Genomic DNA, 7,928 nt, shown 5'->3' on the forward strand with positions numbered 1-7,928 from the left:
GTTAGAGAAATTTTATTCTGATAAAAATAAAAATTACCGTGCCGGTACAGTAAAAATTACTGTACTAGTAGGGTAAAATTTACCAACCGTTCTAGAATTTTCGTTGTTATCTACATAAAAATGACTGGACTGGAGGGGTAAAATTTATTATGCGTCAGGATAAAATTTCTCTAACGTAGAATAAAATTTGATCATCATATATTAATTTTCACTAAATTTCGGGATAGAAATGAGGAAACGATGACTCATGATACACTTTTATAGAACGGTAGGGTAATTTTTATCAAAAATTTCTCTCCGTGTAATTCTCTGTCTAGACTCTCTGTTTTCCTCTACTCGCGTTATCTCAATCACCTCCACTCGAGTCTCTCGAGAGGCGGAGTAGTTGTACCCACAACAGGTGTACGGGTGAGAACAACTCACCTCGATAATCATGAGAATATAGGAAAAAAAGTCATTAAAGTAGCTAATGCTTTTTCGAGTGAGAGTCGAGTGTCGTGATTGTGCGTCTAGACTAGCAATTTGTGAAGGGCTCGAGTGCTATGGGGACCGGGCGACGAGGGACACTTCAATAGTTATCTTAATCCCTAGGAGTCAAGATGACAACATAAATTCCGAACTCATTTCAGTTGTTGTGAGAGATTAAAAAAATTGGGGAATTTGAAGTAGATTTTTGTTCGGATTTCCTCACGGGGAGAAATTCTGTAGAAAAATTCTAGTGCTGCACGCAAAACAATAATTTCGTTAGCCTAGCAAATACTCGTTCGCTGGGATCTGATTCGCTAAGATTTCGCGAAGATTTTTCGAAGAAAATTTCGCCGCATGGCCTCACGAAGATGAGTTAGTTTATCATCAAATTATTGTTGAATCCTATTATAGATCCTTCAATAACCCGAGTCGAAATTTTACCGGGTCTCCCAATGTAGTTTCAAGGTCCACTGGTGGGTTTAGGACATTGAAATGCGCGTCGTTTGTACTTCGAGTACAAAATACTCGAGTTGAAATTTAAACGGTTACAAGATTTCCTTTCGAAAAAATGGGATGAATTCATTTTTGTTTTCATTGTGAAGAGCCAGAAATTCCCAGAAAAACATTAAAATTCCCAAGTGTTCCATCTCCGTCCCTTCAATCTCACCGGAGATAATAAGAATTTCGAGCTACCCCAGAAAACCCAGAAGACGAATAAAAACAGAAGCCCTAACGAGCCCACCAGTCATATCTAGATCTCTCAATTATTCTAATCTCGATGGTCCCTTCCACCCCTGTGTTGTCGTTACCGTTGATTTACGTACGCCCCCTCAAAGAATTTGGTGGGAGTTGAAATGGGCCGAGTCACTTGGGGTCCCCAGGTAGTCTCCAAGTGTCGCCTACGAAAAATTAATAAAATCGTCTCAATTAAATTACCACTGGTGACGATTACATTATTCTCCATCCTCAGGGGATTCGAATTGTTCAGAGAATTCCGCCTGTCACTGGGTTAAGGAGTGAATGAAAAACTCCCTCGGGTTATTCAGGAAAAAAAACCTGTGACCTTCCCTCAACTCGATATTCCGAGTATGAGACTCAGTGGTGTTTTTATCTTCGACGAGGCTGGAATTACGTCGATTACATTAATAATTCCAAATGAATGCCATACTTGGAGCCAGTGTTATATTATGCCTGTCGGATTTGGATCAAGGGAAATTGTTACGGAGAAACGTCCTTGCCGCGGGTGCGTTTGTTGTTCCCATTGCAGAATTTTATTAGCATATTTTTGTAATAAAATGGAGATAGAATAGCTCCAGTACATTTTTTTTTGCTTCCGAATGGAAGCTTGCTAATCGCTCAAATTTAACTTTCCAAATTTTTGTGTTAGGGTAACTACAGTCCAGTCTCCGTAAAAGATACTTTCGTACAAGATACTAGACCTGAATCGATGCCGAGTCAAATCCTCATCTTCTAACTTGAATGTTTTTCGTTTCGTATTCTCCGTACAAGATACTCGACAAAAGGGCCAGAATTGAGTGGGAATGGAGTTGAGATATTGTAGAAATAATTGAAAACATATGTACCTACGATTTCGAACTTAATTGCATATCAATTGAATTTCAAAACGAATGTGCACTCGTTACAGTTCTTAAAAAAATTTGTACGCATTGGTTATAAAACTAGGTAAAACATCTATTTTTTAAAATATATTGCACCATGTTTTTACGTCCATTGTTTGGATGGATAAATAGAGAAAACATCAACAAATTATCGATTAAACTAATGACGCAAAATGATGGTCCTTCCTTCGAACGAGCTTACTCGAAAAATTGCACGTCATCGACCAATTTGGATGGGGAAAATGATCTCTGAAATATAGAGAAATATTTATCTCACAGACGAAAAAATGCTTTATTCATTGGATGATAGCGACTTGCCTGCCTTCTGAGGGACTACTCACTCCCAACGTTATGGTGCCACTCCCCAGGTAGGAATTGACGATGGAAACAAGGCTCATAAAGCCCTGAACCAAAGCTCGCAAATTCTCAATCAGGGCTGTAGCCCAAGCTTGAATCTGCCCTCATTCAGCCATAAAATGATAACCTGAATTGAGACTTAATTTTTAAGGCTCGAACAAGACTTGATGCCAAGGCTTGATCCAAGCCTTGTATTAAAAAATTTTAAAGGCTCAATCGCGCTTCTTTGTAACTAATTATATTATTATTTATAGGCATTTCTTTGAATGATTTCTAATTCTTTTCTCAGCTTTTCTGTCGATTTCAAGAACTGTATAAAAACGACTGGGGTAGGACCGTCAGTTCCGGTCAATTACCCGATAAGCGTTAATCGTGATGATTGATTAATTAACAAAGAATTTTTAAAAATTATCATTATTATTATTTTTTATAAATTATTTGTGCTGAATCATTATCCGCACACCTGTGATTGAAATGTAATGCAATTGAACATTCAAAAAATTGCTCCTACGCGGAGATCCGTAGTCCAGCGAGTTTCCACTAGGCCATCTGAAACTTCTTACGACAAGATATTTTTCTCGAGTATAAAAATACAATGTGGTGTTCTTGTGTTTATCCATGAATAAAACTTTATAAATTGAATAAAAAAATTAATCCGACGTATTAATGAGTTCAAAATCCATTAGTCAATTAACTATACATGATGATAATTATAATTATGCAACCTTGTGCTCAAAGGGCTGCCGCAAGTTTGGTTTCGGCTTAGCTTGGATGGTGTCACGGATATTTATAACTATCTTTATGGAAGGGATAACAACGGTTTCAGTATCATTAATTGGCCATTATTCGAAGAATTACTTTATTCTTGAGAAATGGTTAAGCCCCGGATGAGCCTTGAGGTACTCAAGCCTTAATACTTAAGGCCTCGATTAGGCCTGAATTGAGAGGCAATCTAAAATAACGTTGAAATCATGTGAAATTATCATAGTCACTGAAATCACATGATTTCAACTCTCTGAAAGCATTTCTGAAATCACGCTGAAGTCATAAAATCATAACGAAGTCATTTGAAATCAATAAATATTTTGCAAGAGAATCCGACGAAATTAATATCGATGATTGGTGTTTGTTTAAACAGGAAAAATATCCTACTTGTTTACTAGGATTTCTACTTAATTTCGCGTATGCCGAGGGGAAAACTCAGCGAAGCCGAGAATTTTCGAGCCAGTATGCTCGTGTCAGTGGTAATAAAAAAATATGAGTGTTCTGTGTCATCACTGTTAGAAAAAACATGAAATTTCATGGACAGTTGACTACCAATTTTCAGGACAGGGACACTGAATGTGATTTAAGGGGAAAAAATCATAAAATTTCAGGTTTCACTGAAAATTCAGTCAAATTCCAGAATTCAGCAGCATCAAGACGCAAATTCCTTAATTTATTTGAATTTCCAATCTAATATGAATATTCAGCGTCAAATTACATTGAATTTTCAGTGAAATCTCGAATTTCATGATTTGTTTCCCCTACATCGCATTCAGTGTCACTGTCCTAAAAATAGAGAAAAATGGAATGCAAATTGACAGTTCTCTTTGATTTTTCCACGAAATTCTGAATTTTCAATGACAAGATTTTCTGAAATTTCAATGGAACTTGAACACGATAAAAATTTACAGAATTTAGCATGGAAAATTCAGACGAAAATTGTTAACAGTGATTGGTATATTTTGCATAAGAGTTTTAATTCGTTAAAATCAGAGCTAATAACTGTTCATGACGACATTGATTCCGTTGATTACTGAAAGAGGTGAATTACAGCTCCATGAGAGCTTTTTTAATGAGATTAAAAAATATTTCTAAAGAATACTATTGCAAATTTATTAGCAAAAATATATTGACTATGTTATGACGAAAGTAATTTCCCACTAGTTTTTCTCCGTATTAAATCCTCCCCATAAAGAAAAAAGTTCGCTCAAAGAGTAATTGTGAAACAACAAAAAAATCCCTCCCATTCCCCAAGAAGATTAAACTAGAGAAATTGCCCTACATTTCTTAAATACGTGGGAAAATTCTAGCCGTCAAGTACCCGCAATTAACCAGTCCACTCCATAACCCCTGAAAGCCGGGTTTTCCCACTAGCTAATACCCCCAAGAAGTATTTAGGCAAAATCTCCACAACTTTTTCCCCAGTTGTAAAATTTTCGCATCTGGTTGACACGAGGCGCACACTCGACATTAGCCGAAACTCCCCCTTCTCCCCTACCACCTATGTAATATAGTATATCCGAAGCATTTTCAAGAGGTAGGTGATGGTCACGGATGTTGCCCATACGTCTGTCTTACGACTAGCCCCAAAGGTGGGGAAAATACAATTGAACATGAAGAGGTTTGAGTTGGCCATAAACGTCCGTGACAATAGATAGCCCCCACCCTATTCCATTCTTTCTCTTTCTCTTTGACTGCCCATTCTCAAGTATATTTCAGTGCTCTGGCACATATAAATTTTCGTGACTTTTTTGCCCTCTTTTGGTGCACACGTGGGCTCGGAGTAATCCGTCCAGGGTGTGTTACTGCTTTATTTTTATTTGACACTTCCGGGTTTGGGAAATTTTGCAGATTTATTGTTTTTTTTAGGAATTTCGGTACTGGTTGCAGTTTTCTGAATGGGACATCCTGGGAGATAATATTTCATTTTCATTTTTTTCTCCATCTACTAGGTCCCACTACTGAAGATATACTATATATGTGAGGGTTGCTGAAGGGCTCTATTTTAGTCCATACGCTGAGAAGGGTTGAGTATGCATTTTGAGAAGAATATTTGCAACAAAACTTTTCCTATAGTTTTTGAGGCGTAGAATGTGAATTTCTTGACATGTCAGCTGAATTTTACCGCAAAAGCATTATTATTAACAATTTAAAAGTTTTTAATTTTAGCCATTTTTTGTTGACATTTTAGCTCACACACGAAAAAAATGTCAACAAAAAATGCGCCAAATTCACAACAAATCTAATGGGATTTGATTTTTTCAAATATTTCAAATGGTTTTTGAGATATGAATTTTGCAATACAAAGCGCAGCGCTTCCATTGAATTTGTCCACCAATAGGCCTAATACCTCTGGAAGTGTCAGCACTATCAGCGCCATAAAATGACGTTGTACTTCAAAATATTCTCCATAAAAAAGGCCCCGCAGTAGATAACAAAGACAACACTGTTTATTCTTTGGAAATATTTGCGTAGAGTATTTCAATACGTCAGGGGTACTCCATTTGAACCGGATTCCACGAGAGCCGCCTGCGTAAAGAGATATCAATTATCAAAAGACAGCCAGACAAATATTCTTCACCGAAGGAGCAATTATATGCCGAGTTTTGATCAAATGAACCTCTTTATTTTAACGTTTTCATTCATTTCAACAATATTTTTATTATTTATCATTTACTAGGGGAACGACACGCGCGCATGAAATGTAGAAGTCATAAGTTAAGCTAAGTCATCATCACAAATGACTAATATTCATTCATTGATCATATTGTTTTTAAAACTGATTGATATGGAAAAGGAATTGAAAGGTTAAACGATATTGTTTTTACATTTTATTATAGTTTAATGGATTGTATCATGAATCGATTTCGCATAAAATTCCACTTCTTTCGATCTTGTTTTATTTTCCTTATCATTATTTTCATTGTCACGGTTATGATATTTCAAGCAATGAAAGTGAATAAATATTGCCATTTAAATTAGTTATTAAAAGTGAAGAATAAAATGAAGACATTTTTTGGTAAAAATAAATATATCATAATTTTCTCATAATTTGTATACAAAAAATTATATATATATCATTAATCAATATTTATAATATTTTTTAAATGGTACAACGCCTACCTAGGGAGGGAAAATAAAGGAGTCGTGTCCATGTGCAGAATTACCACCTGAACCGAATAAAAAAAGACGAGAGTAGTAAGCACGTAAAAAAACGAAAATAGTGATGGTAGAAAGTGACGTTAAACATTTTCAATTTCCAAAAATATAAATCAGGGAACGAAATGAATCTATAAGCACCAGGAATTAAATGACGAAAGTCAATAAAAGCATTGGCATTACCTGCCTCTGCCTGTTATTTTGGGGACCAAGGTATTTTGTGAACACGAAATTCGTTTATTCAAACACTTATTGTTTCCTGCTCTCATTGGAACGTTCATTTTCGAGAGTAACAAGGAATTTAATTTATTATGAAATTAATCCTATTTAATCCTGATTTATTTGAAATTAATTCTACTTTGAGAATGGAAAAAATACTTTATTTTGACAAATCCTCACGGTGTTATGAATTTTGACTGTTTGTAATGTACTGTGACAAAGGAAATTAAGATATATCTGATACTTAAACAGCGAATTTGATCGACGATTAGAATTGAGAAGAGTTTGGGCCATGATATGACTGAAGTCGAATGGTACGGTCACGAAAAATACGAGATACCTTGTAATAAATCTTGTTAAATTAATGGTAAGTGGCAATTGAAAGTTCAACTCTGAATACAAATGTTTCGATATGATTCTTAACGATATCCAACGTTCGGACGTAGTAAACTGAGGTAGTAAAAGAAATTTTTACTGTTTCCGAAGTAATTCAGTGATAATTTACATTCATATTTACGACATCATTGAACAAAATATTTTCACTGATGATGTTTTTCTGTTTAGATGTCATCATTATCTCTTACTATCAATAATTGCCATAGATAACTTTATCAACACCGTGCTTCGACCGCTCAATTATAGTATTATCTATTCGTATTTGATATCCCGCAATAATATTATGCCCAGAAAATCACAGAAATTCATTACAGAGACTGTCCCTATTGTTCTACTACTTTTAGAACTGAAAGAAAAATCCGTTCACCTAATCTCTTCGCATCAACACCCCCGCCCCCACCCTCGAAAGGTTCGCCCCTCACGTCGCGAAACCCCAAAACCCAAAGGAAAAAAAAATAACACGACACCAAANCCCAAAACCCAAAGGAAAAAAAATAACACGACACCAAAGCTTTCCCCCCAAATGGTCACGGTTATCCATCCGAGGCGTCGCACCGACCCTTCACTTCCCTATCCCCCCCCCCGCCTCTCGCTCATTCCAACACATCCCAAAATCGTCTCGCATGTGGGTGGGCAGAAAAAAACAAGACCGAAAAGAGCAAAAAGGGAGAAAAAGACAAGAGGGAACTGGCGCCGTTCTGTCGCCCCTCCGACAATGCTCATGCTCCCATCGTCCCTCCCATCTCACCGCCTCGAGTAGTCGGTGAGACTGAGACAGTGAAACCCCCGTAGATACAACAAAACCGAGTACGAGGTAAGACAAAAAAGAGGAGAGAGATGAAATCACGTTGTGCTCAAGCACAGCCACTCAACGGATTTTGACTCTCGAGTTCTCCTCTCTCGACTCCTAGACTCGTTGTGGGGGCGGTTGCGGCGGCGGGGGGG

The sequence above is a fragment of the Diachasma alloeum genome, unplaced genomic scaffold (genome assembly GCF_001412515.2).
Source record: "Diachasma alloeum isolate Michigan unplaced genomic scaffold, Dall2.0 Dall_scaffold_00294, whole genome shotgun sequence".
Lineage (NCBI taxonomy): Eukaryota > Metazoa > Arthropoda > Insecta > Hymenoptera > Braconidae > Diachasma > Diachasma alloeum.